We start from the raw sequence: 17,204 nt of genomic DNA, 5'->3' as shown, positions 1-17,204 counted from the left end.
TGTTCCTGGATACTGAAACGTATCCAAAGCATGCAAGAAAGTACCTGCAAACACAAAGTGACAAAGCAAACAGAAATACATGGTAGGGAATAATGGATCCCTATCCTGCGAACAAATGACATGGAAGACAGTGTGGCCGTAGTCTAACACAGTGTAGATAGCCATACCAAGTGGAATTGAAATGCATCATATGTTAGCGATCTGCCAGCATGTACTGATGAATGTGTTTAAGCTTATGCACTAGTCAAACACAACAAAATGTAATCGAGTAAGTATTACTCTGCATTGTCCCCAGGTACGGATGAGGTACCCTGCAGTCCAGCCCAATGGTGAGGGTCACCAGCTGACCCATAATGTGAGGGAGGGTACACAGCTGGGCAGATGTGTCCATAACAAAATACACGAGAAATGTAGATATCTAGCGACTGTATGTCCGAATTATATCCCACAAGGCATGTAATAGTCACATACAAAAGGTATGTCCTTATTTCACATACCAAATGCGATAGGAAATAGAATAAGCATGTAAATGAAACAGAAGGAGCATGCAGACAGCCACAACAATGACACATGTAGGCTGAAAGGAACAGTATTATCTGTACCGTCGACTAGGATTACCACCTGTCCCACTTTGCGAGCGACAGTCCCTCTTTGGGCAGTTGTGTCCCGACAAAAACCTGTAACAATGGCAAATGTCCTGAGATTATAGGACAAAATTATTCCCTATACGTTATGTAATAGTTGCCTTAAACAGGTTTTCTGTATCTAAATTACATAAATGTTATAAGAAACAGAATAAGCAACTGAACTGTTACAAGAATAAGCTTTGATATAGGCAAGAAGTCTAAGTTCTATCCTGTGTACTGACTGTAGGTATGTGTCAGTTTGTAAAATGTGATGTGTGTACCAAAAATGTCCTACTTTGGCCAATTGAAAAGTTGGCAACCCTACCATCGACTGTGGGGAGGTGTTGGCCACTACAGTCGGATATGTGTACGGAATATATCCCATCCTGGACATAGGAAAAGGTGGCATCCTACCAATGAGTACAACAGGCCGCCAAAATCCGGAAGTCAGTGGTACAAGCCAAACTTGTCAGGATGTGTCACAGTCGAACGGGTAGTACCCGGGTATACCAAACATGTAATGAAAGAGAAGTATGGGCGTGTACCTATGTGCGTGAGGTATAGCATGTGGAAAGCAAACATGGCAGGGTAGTCCACACAACCATACAGGTACCAGACACATGTAGGGTATTCAATGTGTTACTCTGGCTGTGTCATGGGCCAACAACCAAAGCACAGATGTATGGGGTGTGAGGAATCTGTGTGTGTGGGGTGGATGGGTAATGGTACAATCCTCCAAGGCGATACTGTGTTGTATGCAGAATAGGTGAACCGGAGGTTTATGAAGGAACAGCGGGTGAAGCTGAAAGAAACACAAACACATGTATAAACAGCTGCAATACAACCAGACAGGCCATACTGTAGAACACAATCCCACAAACAGATGAATATTGAAATGTGCGATACAAATGTATAGATATGTCACCGGCACATACCCACAGATTGGTCCTGATGGAACTGGCCATAACAAATGCAACACACCTGGATGGAACTGGCCATAACAAATGCAACACACCTGGATGCATAATGGACTACCCAGCATCCCCTCCACATCACACAACCTGCTCCCGTACCTGAACGTCCACCAAATCCAGCTGTACTTGGCCTACTGGTGTGGTGCAGCCACAGCTACACATAGTGACCACTACGCATATGTAGTAGGTAGTGTCACCCTAGGCGGTTGCAGGATTGCACATGACCTCAGCACATTTTTGTAACTCCAAAACGATGTTCGGTATACCTCTTGTTGTGGATCGGTACAATTTTTGGATATCCCTCATGGGATACGTAACCTGTGTAAACATTAGAATGGAAGACACAAAGTCCAGTCCTGTAGATATCTGGATAGTAGATGGAATGTGCATTAGAGGTGTATGACACTGTCCAGCCCTAAGTGGTCATGCATAACCTACTACCCAGGATCAAACACTTGCCCGTGACGCACGTGTCCCAACACGAATAAGCAGAAATATATTGCACACATTCGCATAGTGGCAAATGGTATAAGGGTGAGGAAGGCACTGACGTAAACAAGATAACCATGATCTACTGTGTGAGGGACACTTAATGTGTGTGTAGGTGTGACCGACCATACCTGTCAACCTCTGAGAGCAAGATATCTGGACAAAGCCGTGAATAAAAGTATACCTGTCAGCCTCTGAGAGCAACATATCTGGACAAAGCCGTGAATAAACGTATACCTGTCAACCTCTGAGGGCAAGATATCTGGACAAAGCCATGAATAAAAGTGGGACAAAGGCCCAAAAGTATGGACAATTTGTAAAGAAACTGAGAAAGTTGATAGAATAACAGTTTGTACATTGGCATTAATTTCCTGAAGAGTATGAAGTCTGAAACACAAGTGTCTGTCATTATGTTCTGACTTCAGTCTTTAATGACTAGCTACTGATTTGCCAGAAAACAACAGTATATTACAGAGGTCCGTACATATTTACAGTAACAAACCACTGCATACCTGTAGTTAATTCATGTCCAAAATAATAATCCTCGTATGAATGCATACAGGAAATAGTCAAATGTGAATGGGAACACCCCTCACCGTGGATTATGTATTGTAACCATCCCCACCCATATTATGTATTGCCAACATAAAAAGCTGCTGACAGGTGCCAAAAGACCCGTGTCTGTAAACACAGGTAAACCTCTAAAAAATGGACAAATGCTGTCCATGTGCTTCGTCTGACATTTGAACTCGGTCAGGGCAGTTCCGTTCACCAGGCAGACAAGCCTAAACCCAGATCACCACAGGAACACCCTGACAATCAAAGACTTCTTTGTGCCAGGACTATAAGCCTTGGAGTTCTGCATATCCTTGGAGTGATTAAATATGCAGCTTGGGTCCAGAGCAGTAGGGAATAGGGAATGTGTAATATGTAGTACCGTGTTTTTCCCAGCAGGAGAATGGATGCCTGTGTTGTAAGTGAAGCGGTGAGGCATATGTTAATGTAGCTATGTACTATGGGTATGCATATAAATGAGTCAGAACACCAATAGTATAGTGGTTACAGCATCCGGTCAACGTGAATGCAGTCCTGGGTCAACTATGACTTCAGCACATATGAGTTAATGAATGCGTGTGTGCTGTAAAGACATTTAAATATGTAAAGGTGAACGTGTGTTTTGCATATGTCCATTAACCGGATTACAGATATTGTACTGGTACCGTCACAATTAAGAAAGCCCACGTAAGCACAAAGACTTAGTAAACATATGTAACCCACAATAAGGATATGCAAGTGCGCCTGCGCGTGTGTAATCCGCTCACAGCATAGCAAATGAATGCTGTTTTCTAAACATTTATTTATATATCTATATATGGATATATATATATATATATATATATATATATATATATATATATATATATATATATATTTGTGTATAGATATATATCCACAGACTTAAACTAAATAAATATATGAAAGAAAGAATGTACAGACATATATATATATATATATATATATATATATATATATACACACACACACACACACACACACACACACACACACACACACACACACACACACACACACACACACACACAATTACATTAATCGATATATACATAACAAACACAGAAACATTTGTCCTTGTAGATATAACACATGTACATAAATAGGCTACATCATAGCTATTATGGATAGACATACAGACATGCAAGAAAGGTAAATACACTGCTGCTTTCCAAACCATTGCCCGGAAAGTACCAGTGTGCCAAATCTGCAAGTTTTACTATTTAAACATGGATATAGGTGTCCTTTGAAGGACTCCAAAAAGTGTTGTCTACAAGCAATGGCCAGTAATTATCAACGCAAAGGAAGTCACATCCGCAGCTACAACATAGCTGTACATGCAACAGTAGCTTGTGCAAGGTTAATAACACATGGGTTGATAGAATGTATGACATATGTCCTGATACGCGGAGAGTGGATAGTGCTTAGAAGTATCTTCATACTTTATTATCGCTCACATTAAATATGTCTTATGACTACTGTGGAGGGGTGTCAGATATGGGAATCATGGGTATGCAAGAATGGGCCTAGGTTCACAGGTGTTGATTGGCACAGATTTATTAGGTCCGCCCCATGGGAGTGATTAATATTCCTATGTGGGTATAGCACACGCCTATACCTTCCAAAAATGAAGAACCCATCTACTGGATATTGTGTAAACCATTGGGGGAAGACGTAGGGACTAGTATCAGTGTCATGTAAGTGATTATCATGGATGTACATGCATACGAATAAGATGGTAACCATACCTCTCAACCTTTCAGAATAAGACATCTGGACAAAGGCATATTTAAATAAGTACAAATAGGGACTATGTTAAATATTCCTCTGACAAAGTTAGAACGTTGATAGAATAATGGATAATTCATTAGTATGAATGTTTTGAGGGTTATTAGTTATAAACTACTAATGTCTGTCATTATTATCTAACCTCACAGTCCTTAATGACCTGCCACTAATCTACCAGAAAGGCACAATAATAACAAAGAAGGAACAACATTATAAGTCTAAGTTCGGGACATTTACCCAACATGTGTACATTTGAGAGATATGAAGGTAACCCTGTCCTAAATAAATGTACAGAACTAGTGATATCAGGTGGACAGGTGTGAAGAAAGACGGGATGACAAATGACAAAACATGTATAAGTCAAAAGCATGTACCTCGATAAATGTGAATGAATACTTATACCCTGTAATAGTCAATGTGGAAGGTTAATAGTGTCCCTCAGGGTGTTATGCAGTGTCCCCGATACAGTGTCCAGTCTCCCACACTCGCATGTGAGTTCTACCACTGACGGACATCACAAATACCGGCGAACAAATAAGGTAGATGATAGAAATAATATGTTTTGATTGGCACCTGTTGGCTTTTGTGAGTAACACAACACTCTTGGCGGGTGTGTCCTGCAAAAGGAATGTAATGGCATCTGGCCTGTGATTTCTTCTTGTGTGTAGTGGTGTAATACAATGATATATCTTGTATCAGAAACAGATACATGTGATAGGAAACAGTATTATTGACTATACTACTACAAGAAAACTCAGGAGGTATGAAAAGCGCTGAAGTAGTCAGTTCAGTATTGACCGCAGGTATGTGTTGACATGTCAAATGTCACAGCTGTATATATAGAACCTATAGGGCTGTCACCATTACAAATGATGAAGGTGGGAGCTGCTTTGTAGAAATGTCAGACGTAGCAGGTCAAACCATACCTACAGCCATGCATACTCCACAAATAGACATATTAACACACAGCAAAGCTTAGGCCAGGGGTCATGGAGCCTTGGCTGGCATGTACGAGCAGAGGAAGTGTAGAACAAGGCAAGATGTCTGCCGAGCTATTCAGCAATATCCTGTAGGGGCGTGTAAGACAACCCCTAAACTGAACGTTGTACGGACAATGTTAGGATATGCAAATTATCCCATTTGTAGGTGAAAGCTATGCAAATGATGTAAATCTGCGATACATGTAACAGTAAGCTGTCCGTGCAAGAGTAGAGTTATGTGCAGAAATGTACTCGGATGTTAACCGAGTTACGTTCTGCGAGTAGCTAAACGGAGCAATGTCAGCTGCAAATAAAGGATGAATTCAGTTGAAGAAGCATGCCAATGGCCAAATATAAGGCCAGTCACATATTTTTTCCATTGTAAATTAATAAAACTCTATTTGTCCTCCCCTGATCTCTGTTGTGTAAGCGTAGCGCAGCGGCTCGAAAACACGCTGCGCTTTTAAAACAAGAGAAATATTTAAAATACACATAGACATTGTAATTATCATTAACAGTTAGTTTGCCATGCAGGTGAATGGCAAGCTGAAGACAAGATGGCTACTGAGTACTGGTTGCTATGTGTGGAAGCACTCTATCAGAGATGTAACCAAGCATTAGTAGGCAATCCGATGCAATTGAGGCTGAGGATAGTGAATCACAATTTGTCATGCCATATGGTCCAAGCCACTACAGTGGAAGAGTAGGTTAAGGGGACTATCAGAGTAGAAGATAGGTGACATCATGGGTGTGTATGTATAAAACACTGTAATCCTATTGGATCAATGTGTCACATGTTTGCTGTCAGTTACTCATCAGTGGAAGAGGCGTGTTATGATTTATCCTAAGTACAGTCAGGAAACTGACGGTGTACACCATGGATATCACTGAAGTTTCATGCAAACCTGCTGACAGTGTGTTTGCACCTGTGCATGCCTGTAAGCCCGAGTAAGCATGTGTGCCCACGTGTCAGCCCATGTGCACGCGTTGAAGAACGAGTAAGCTAGTGTAAGCATGTTGAAGCCCGTGTAATGTCATGTAAGCCAGTGTACGCATTTGTAAGCATGTATAAATCTGTACTACACACATCACACACGTACTGCACACTCTGAAACACATGCTGCCAATACTACACACGTCAGTCAAATGGCACATGGATGGATAATAAATCATCAGAATCAACAGTGCTGTAAACTATACTACATTGATGGTCATAGCTGCAATGCATCATGCCTGCTTACATACACCTAGAAGGATATCACACTTTGTGTTAACAACATTTTAACATTAATACAGTGCTATAAAGCCACCCTGAGCATCAGCACCATGTTAGTCTGTTCCTGCATCTATGTTACACATTACAGGTGGTGGCACAGGTGTCATCATATGCACAGGGTATGGTGTTTCTTTTCCAGAGCCTGTCATTGAGCCATCCAAGCAACATGTAAGTATGTGTGTGTGTGAGGGACAACAGTGTTTGCATGGCCCAATGTTGATGCAATGTGTGTGTGTATGTGTTAGCCCTAGCTGTTTGTTTCATGTGTGTGTCTGCATGTACACAGTTTCAGCATGTGTCATGCATATACAGGAGGTTGTGGGACAGTCACAGACCGTACCTGCCAGGCTGTACAGATTGCCATTACTGGCCATGGACACCCCTGCATGCATTCAACAATATTCCAGTCCTGCACCTGTCAATGTATACACATACATTCTTGGGATCTGTATCACAACCTGTGGATAAACGGGAGTCAGTAATGTTAACCTGATTTGCATAGTAGTGTCAGGTAATACATAGTCATATGAGCCATACTCATCCTCCAAAGTAACAACCACTGCTGACTGTTGCTGAGATGTGCACACGACCATTTAAAGGTGCTGTACTATCATTGTTGTCAATGTCCCTTGTAATACCCAGCAACAGAATAACTGGTCACTACACAACTATAACCCAGGATCACTACAGCACACAGTATGTGCACTATCACAGAGCCATAGCAGATTTACATACATCAAAGGTGTTCACGTACAGATAATGCAGCACATTCAATAGTGCTAATATCCACATACATATCAATATCTATCTACATTACATATATAGAAATAGAAATACACACACACACACACTTGGCAGGGTTGTGATCAGAACACAGACCTAACTACCTTATCACACTACAGCTTTACGCATGTACAGAACGCGCTAACGTGATTACTAGATCACAGCATTCACACAGGCATATGCCCAGCTTGCTGGCATCAGCATCAAAGGCAAAGACACTGTACGGATTCTACGGAGAGTGAATAGTGTAAAAGCAATGTACTGTTGTCATACAGCGGGAAACTCTCTCACACACACATGGCAGGATGGGGATTAGAACACAGACCTAACTACGTTATCACACTACAGCAATACGCATTTACAGAATGCGCTACCAAGATTACGGAACACAGCACTCCCAGAGGCATACTGCTAGGTGGGTGACATCATCCTTAAAGGCAAAGGCGCTGATAGGGAATGTATGTGGTGTGAGGCATCTAAAAGCATTACCGTGTCCCCAGGCTGCAGGAAACACACACTTGGCAGGGCTGGGAGTCAAACATACACCTAACTACCTTATCACACTACTGCAATACGCATTTACAGAACTCACTACCGGGATTACTGAACACAGCACTCCGAGAGGCATACTTCTAGGTGGGTGACATCATCCTTAAAGGCAAAGACGCCGATAGGGAATGTATGTGGTGTGAGGCATCTAAAAGCATTACCGTGTCCCCAGGGTGCAGGAAACCCACAGGCACACACTTGACAGGGATGAGAGTCAAACATACACCTAACTACCTTATCACACTACTGCAATACGCATTTACAGAATGCGCTACCGAGATTACTGAACACAGCACTCCCAGAGGCATACTTCTAGGTGGGTGACATCATCCGTAAAGGCAAAGACGCCGATAGGGAATGTATGTGGTGTGAGGCATCTAAAAGCATTACTGTGTCCCCAGGCTGCAGGAAACACACACACACACACACTTGGCAGGGCTGGGAGTCGAACATACACCTAACTACCTTATCACACTACAGCAATATGCATTTACAGAACGCGCTACCGAGATTACTGAACACAGCACTCCCAGAGGCATACTTCTAGGTGGGTGACATCATCCTTAAAGGCAAAGACGCCGATAGGGAATGTATGTGGTGTGAGGCATCTAAAAGCATTACCGTGTCCCCAGGCAGCAGGAAACACACACACACACTTGGCAGGGCTGGGAGTCGAACATACACCTAACTACCTTATCACACTACAGCAATATGCATTTACAGAACGCGCTACTGAGATTACTGAACACAGCACTCCCAGAGGCATACTTCTAGGTGGGTGACATCATCCGTAAAGGCAAAGACGCCGATAGGGAATGTATGTGGTGTGAGGCATCTAAAAGCATTACCGTGTCCCCAGGAAACACACACAGGTACACACTTGGCAGGGCTGGGAGTCGAACATACACCTAACTACCTTATCACACTACAGCAATACGCATTTACAGAATGCGCTACCGAGATTACTGAACACAGCACTCCCAGAGGCATACTTCTAGGTGGGTGACATCATCCTTAAAGGCAAAGACGCCGATAGGGAATGTATGTGGTGTGAGGCATCTAAAAGCATTACCGTGTCCCCAGGCAGCTGGTAACACACACACACACACACACACTTGGCAGGGCTGGGAGTCGAACATACACCTAACTACCTTATCACACTACAGCATTACGCATTTACAGAATGCGCTACCAAGATTACTGAACACAGCACTCCCAGAGGCATACTTCTAGGTGGGTGACATCTTCCGCAAAGGCAAGGACGCTGATAGGGAATGTATAGAGAGTGAGCAGTCTGAAAGCATATTACTGTCCCAAGGTAGACGTAGACAAACACATGGCAGTGGTGTGATCGGGGCAACTAAATATCTACGAAGCACCACAACAACACTACATAGATACGGGACACGCCACAGACAGTACACCCTGCAAGACAGTCAGCCAGTGTGTTCAATGTAGGCATCCATCATGACGTTGAAAATGGACATCTGTTGCCTGGATGTCCACCATCGCTATACAGGATGTCAATGGCCATGCCCATACACAGAGGCATAAGGTGTCACTGGCCATGCCCACACGCTTAGTATCACACGTCCGTTTGGAATGTACTGCATGTCCATCTACACAACGGCGTACTGGGCATGCTCACACACTTAGCAGTTGCAAAGGGCCGTCTTGCATGCACACGGATTCTAAACACGTAAGGGCGCAGTTTGGAATGTACTGTGTGTCCAACTACACAATGGCATACTGGGCATGCTCACACACTTAGCAGTTGCAAAGGGCCATCTTGCATGCACACGGATACTAAACATGGAAGGGCACAGTATGGTATTACTGTCCCCACGTACATGATGGCCACTCACATGTATTGACCAGTACACACTCAGGAGCCATCACAGATGTCTCAGGTGCAGATCACAGAGGTACACACCGCAGTCTACAATGTAGCCCTCAGACACCACCATGTCGTTGGACCAGCAATACATCAACACAACACCGTGTGACGCATGACCAGTGGACTGTACATAGGTGTACAGCAACTGTGCAGACTACACATGTACCGACAGGGTTCCATCATGTGTTATGCATTGCAATGATACCACTGTACATAACCAGGTAGGCCCTACACATAACAGGGGCACTGGGTCTTACACAGCTGTGACAGATGACTGTCGCTGTACACCAATGAACACACATGTTCGGATATGTCATACATGTAATTGCAGTGGATATGTGCATGGACCACACACACAACACATATGTACATAGCATAGCTTTTGCTGTCCTCCGTGCAGACAAGTGGCTACAGCAATCATACGCACGCAAATGGGAGGTGGGTCCATGGCTGTTGAATGCCAACAGTACATGAGGTAGCAATGTTGACCGAGGACACATTCCCTCTGTACTAGTTACCCATGACACCCATCATATCATACAACAGTCCATGTGTTATGTATGTCAACACACATGTCCACCGATTGCAATGCATACAAACATGGCTACATGACAGGCATGTAGGACCAACACACATGTACAAACTGTAGTGTGCATGCAGCTGCCATGCATGTGCAGTAGCTGATGTAAGTAACTCATCTGTGCCAAACTACAACATGCAGTTGCAATGCAGCCCCATCATTGACACCTGTATATGGTGACATACTGACAGTATGGTAGGATGTACATCAGGTATGGATGGATGTGTGTACGTAAAGTGGTGATCCACCTGTGTAGATGGATGTTTGCCGGGTATGGCTCACAGGTGTGTCACATGCCATCATACCATTACATGTGCAAACAGTACGCTATGTTACTGTTACCTGATGGTGAAGACATAATACCTACACAGCGGTCAGGTGTTACCGACTGTACATCACTCGACACCTGTAACACTTACATCCTCCCATGTGCATATAGCAGCACAATTGCCGGACATAGCATTGGTACACATAATGCGTATACTGCTGCATGTCTGTCAGACGTATCATCATATAGCAGGTGTATCATTCACAGTACTGCCATGTGTGTTTGCATGTGTGACCATATATGCCACATATGGTGGGGAATACATCCCAATTGTGACACACCCCTGTACACTGTTGTAGACATCTGTACATACTGCAGTGTGGAAAGCATGACATAGGCAGGTGTGGTGTGTATCACACACATCAGCTATCCGTATGTGTATGACAGTTGGTCTCCACAGTGTGTGTGTGTGTGTGTGTGTGTGTGTGTGTGTGTGTGTGTGTGTGTGTGTGTGTGTGTGTGTGTATGTATGTATGGCTGTCTGGTGCATGGAGTGTGGGTGTATGCTACCATACGGAACACACAGGATCCCAACCCCTCATGGTGATGCAGTCAACTACCCTGTTGATGCCATCGGTCTCAGCCGTACTGGCTACCTGTACATGTCCCTTCTCTGTGTCGCATCGTGTGGGTGCACAGTACTGTGAGGGTGATGACCACATAGGCAAGTGTCCTCACCTCAACACTATGGGGTGTGTGTAATAGTGTTGTTGACCCCATGAGTGTGGGCATGTTCCTGTACTGTGACAGGGTATTACTGCTACACAGTGAGGCCTCATGCTATCAAGTGGCCTCTAACGTTATCATTGTCCAGACCGCTGTGTACAACCCCTGCACCATGTCAACATACCTGTGATGTGACCTGGTATGGATGTCATGTCTCTAGCCACTGTAGCCTATTAAACTGCACACAGGCTGCTGGATCAGTATATGTGTGGACATCTGTGGTATGTTAGACTTTCCAGCTGTCCGGTTGAGGCTACGTATAGCATGCTGAGATTGCCATACGTGCCTGTGAGTACTCCACAGTTACACATGGGAGACTGCAAACACTGCTACCTGTAGACACATGCAAGTAGACCATAAGGAGGGAACCTGGGCATCATTACCAACATGCTGTTACTGTTGTTACCGAGACACATACTGTGAACATATAACAATGCATGCTACACCTGTACTACATGGTTGTGCACATATAACAATGCATGCTACACCTGTACTACATGGTATGTCTGGTGCATGTCAACAGTACACAACCAATGTAATATACATGTCTCTCACCATTCTTACACAACTAACGTAATATACACTTCCCTCACTAGTCATACACAACTAATGTAATATACACATCTCACTATTCTGTTCACCCTGTGCATCAGACCATTTGAGCATGTCCCTGCACTGATGGTGTGGATGACAGGGATGCGGCACAGGCTTCATCATATGCACAGGGTGATAATGTGTGCCAGGGGCATAGGCTGCACCAATGGGTGACATCATGTGTGTGGGTAAGGGCCGGTGATATGATTGGACATGTCTGTTCAGTATGCATGTGGGTGTTGTGGTGCCCTACAGATGTGTTTGCTGTGTGCGTGTATGTGTGCACACAGTTCTGCCTTTGTGAGGCCTACACAGGGGTATTATTGACAGCTCCAGATTGTACAGACCAGGTTGTACAGCTCACTGTGTCTGGGCACGGCCACGTGACCTGTGCCTGCCAGGGGTTGCACGGGCACTACCAGGCGGAGGTACAGATTGGCTACTGTCCGACGACACATGTCCACTGGAACCGTGTCCCCACTGGGAATGTCCAGGGCCACGTCCACGTGGCCTGCTGTGTCCTGGTGTGGACAGTGCAGCACCAGCTGCACTGCTACTGCTACCAGCACTATGGGAGCGGGCATGTGAGGTGGCACGCTCACGTCGACCTGCACTAGGTGGTGTAGCTGGCCTACGTCCACGTGGCCTACGCCTCACTCCTACCAGATGTTCCAGCACAGACAGCTCATGCTCGCGGATTGCCATGCCACGGTCAAGGATTCCAACCATGTCACCCAATCGCCTGTCCAGAACATCAGCGATCTGCTGTTGAGCATTTGCCAATGCCTGGATGTTGTCATTTAGGGTATGGATAGCAGCCCTCTGCAGCCTCTGCCCTTCTCTGTTCTGCCATTCAGCACATGCCTGTGCCGCCATTACAGTCTGGAACATGCGTCTGGTGATACCAGCTGCTGCGCTCTGTCCTGCAGGTGCATGTCTGCCAGAGGTCCTCCTATGAGCAGCACCGGCCACATGCCTGTGTGGCACATCTGCAGACATTACACTGACACCATGGTGTGGAGACACACCATCTGTAGCCACCACACATTCCTGTTCCACGCTAACAGATGCTGACTGTCCTTCCTCTATGGCCACTGGTGATGCGGTATGTGTTGGCAGCAGAACTGTGTGCGGGGAAGAGGGGGACATAGCTGGGATGGCAACCATTGGCACAGATTCAGCCCCTGACAACCCTGCCTGTACCTCATGCATATGTTCATCACTGCTAGTATCTGTGGGGACACTAACATCAGATGGACCGCAGGAGGGTAACGCACCTACATCACCTGTGAATGCAAAGAAAGACTCTAAATTACAATAGACACAGACACACACACACACACACACACACACACACACACACACACACACACACACACACACACACACACACACACACACACACACACACACACACACACACACACACACACACAGACACAGACACACACACACACAGACACACACACCATGCATGTGATTTGACAGATGGCATGCAGCATGCCTGTGATACAGCTGACGGCATGCAGCTCAGACATTAATAGTGTTAGTAAGCATACCCCCTGGGGTGCACAATACAGCAAGCAGGTGTCATATCAGTAGCCATGCAGTTCACACAATCATGGTAGTATGCATGCATCCCCGTGATACACCATGTGGACCAGAACAGGATAACAGTACACATGGCTGACGTGACCTTGACATGTAATCTGCTGACGTGTGCATTAACATGCATACATGTCTGACACAATGGTGTCCTGACATGTACAGTGTCATAATGGCCATCACATTGCGGTGTTGTCTGTATGCCCTACAGATAGAATGCATGTTTAGCAAATGTGCATGTGCATGGAAGGGTAGTGTGAGCCATCTACATTGCTCTACAGTGTGAAGTACAGACACTGTGCCATTGCATGGCATCATGAGGTGTCTATATTGCTATACAGTGCATAATATGTACACATTGCATAGCCATAACTGCATGCATACCCATGACATAACTGTGGATTGTGACCCACGATGCTGAGGTGTGTACACACCAAACCATGCTGTGTCATGTGACAGGTCACTGGAGGACCTACAGATGACACCCCTGCACAACAACTACAGAGTCTTAGCTGCCTGGCAACCATGTCCACACATAGCGGACTTGTCAATTCACCATGTCCAACATGACATTGCTGTACCACACACACAAGGTGCACAGCTAACGGTGATGTCCTACAGCAGCAAGGGAAATGTACAGTATCTGTGGCCTGATGTGGTGTCAATGTCTGTGGAAGCTGTAGAGGTGACTACTGTCATGCTATGACACAGGCGTGATGTTCAACACATCTTATATGGCAGACGTCAGTGACACCTCCACTGGCTGTGCACAGGCTGTTAGGATGTCCAGTGTACCACATCAACTGTATAATCGGTCAACTAAGGCTATAATTGGACCATGTGTGGACAATGTGAAACAGGGTGTATACACATCACATCTACTGTGTGGCTACATATCTCTGGCCATCCCCATGGCCATGTGAGCACGTGTTGGACAAATGTGTGTGATGGCCATCTATCACACATGTCTGTGTTGTCCCATATGACATACACCCATAGATGTCAGATATGTCACCATCCACAGGGCTATGCAGACAACAGGTTGTATGTGGGGTATGGGTTATGGGATAGTGTGACATTATTGCAGCCAATACACTACGTGTCTGGGACATGTCAGATGGCACATCACAATGTGTGCACCCATTGCAGGGGCATATGACACAATGGTGACTCCTGTGGGCTGCCCATATCACAGCTCACTGTGTGGTACTGTTTGCATACCACACGTGTTGTTCCAATGTATAGTACATATGCCTCCATTGTAGAACACCTCCACTGTTGTATGCACAGCTGACCACACATGTAGCAATGACAAATACTCTGGTTTCATGTTGGTGTATCATTTTGTTTGTATATATTGCACATGGGTGGCCTGTGTGAATGATGGGTGATGCGACCTGTATATCGTGAATGGAACGAACATCAAGTGTACAAGTGTTAACTGGCCACATGGCGAATAGATCTATGCTTTTACATGCCTGATACTGATGACAGTCTCACCTGCAATGGACTCATGTCTGTGCGGCACACCAGAGGTACCTGTATAGGGGTGACACAGCAGTATGAACATTATCCATGACTGTATGACAGCCACAGGGTGCACTGTGCATGTTAACACATTCACCTGTACAATAGCATATAGTATGCACATGTGTGCATACACAGGGTAGCATACTGTAGTATGCAGCATGTGTGTCCACATACCATGCATATGTTGTTACATTACATAATGTACAGTGACACATGCACGTAAATGGGATATAGTAGCCATATGTGCAGTACTGACTTACCAGGAAACTCCAGGCTCATTGGTTGGGAGACACCCACCTCCACGATGGCAGATAGTGTTTGTGGATGCTGTTCTGAGGGTGTCCCCAGACTGGCCAGTAACTCCTCAGTGTGTGTGAGTGGGGGCTGGGTTGGTGGCCCACCACCTGTTCCACCTTGTTCCCTGGTGATTGCAGTGGCACGCTGTTTTGCATGCCATATCAGGTCCATGCAGTGTCTGCGCACCTGCTGGTAGGTGCGGTTATGGCCACCCACATCATTCACCCTCCTGCGCAGATCCTGCCACAGGTCATCCCACTGCTGGGCATGCTGTGGCACATGGCTGAACAACACCTCATAGTTCTCATGGAGGTACGGGATGAGGACATCATCCTCCTGGCGGCTGTAGGCTGGAAGGCGTGTATGAGGCATTATCTGTAAGACATAATGATGGTGACAGGTCACAGTTTCAGAGATGTACAGAGATACAGCTGCACATACATTTCTATGACATCTAGTACATCTGCACAGTTATCTTTGCAAATCACCATGACACTGACACGACTGACGTGTTTGTGTCACACACATGTAACACCCGTTATGCATTGGATATCATCACCATATATGTGTGTCACCTCATTACAGTGTTCATACTCCATGTGAATGCTGTCTTGATGTGGGCATGTCTGTTTGCCTGCACTGGTGTTCTTACCTATCTGCACATGCCTGGATGTGTCCACGGTATTGCTGTTGACCTTGATGCTGTGTATATGTCACATATCAACACAGACACAGCCTTAATGGACTTGAGCAGTGACAATGCACACATATGCATGGAAACCTGTACATGCATGTGTTTTGCCATATACATCTACACAGCACTGTACAGCTGTTCAACATCCTGCCACGGATCGCCTGTGTTGCACATGTGATAGACATGGGACAATGGCTAGTTGGACGTCATTTGCAGGGATGGTTATCAACCATAGCATGTACGGGCAAGGTTTCCTAGCTGTAACCGACAGCCATTATGCCACCGCGAGGTGCATCAGTGCCACATTACTGATCCAGACAGTTGATACTACATCTACCATGTGGCCATCACACCATGTATGACTGGGATGACATGTGCAGCTTTGATGGACAGGGTTGCATGGTATAGCGGGAGTATGTCACATGTATGGCACAGGGATCTGTCCAGCATGTGGCGATCCTAGTATTAGTATGGTGGCTGTCCATGTCATATGTCTTTCAGATCAGGATATGGACATGTAGCATGTCCATCATCATGGTGCAGCAAATGTCTTTATGCAAGGTAGACAGCATGCTGCATAGTGGAGGTGAGGATTGTGAAGGCTGGTATCGCCCATCCACGCATGGCCATTACCCCTTAAAGGTGATATGTGATCCAATATTGGTCACCCCAGTGCTGTATATGCCTGTCCAATGATCTCCATGCTCATGGATGGCACCCTGTCATGACATGGGTACCTCGTATGACTACCTACGGGGCCTGGAGATGTCACCAAGTCAGGGAGGTGTACTGCACAGCACCATCCCTTACACAGTGTCCATAATGTTGACCACAGCCTAGGTGGTAGTTAATGGGTACAGGGATGTTCACCTAGCGGTGACAATGCTGATATCATCCATCAGACTGTGCACATAT

This window comes from Protopterus annectens, chromosome 10.part0, assembly GCF_019279795.1.
Source record: "Protopterus annectens isolate FY-2018-M chromosome 10.part0, PAN1.0, whole genome shotgun sequence".
In the NCBI taxonomy this organism is placed as follows: Eukaryota; Metazoa; Chordata; order Ceratodontiformes; family Protopteridae; genus Protopterus; species Protopterus annectens.
This window is presented reverse-complemented; position numbering follows the sequence as displayed.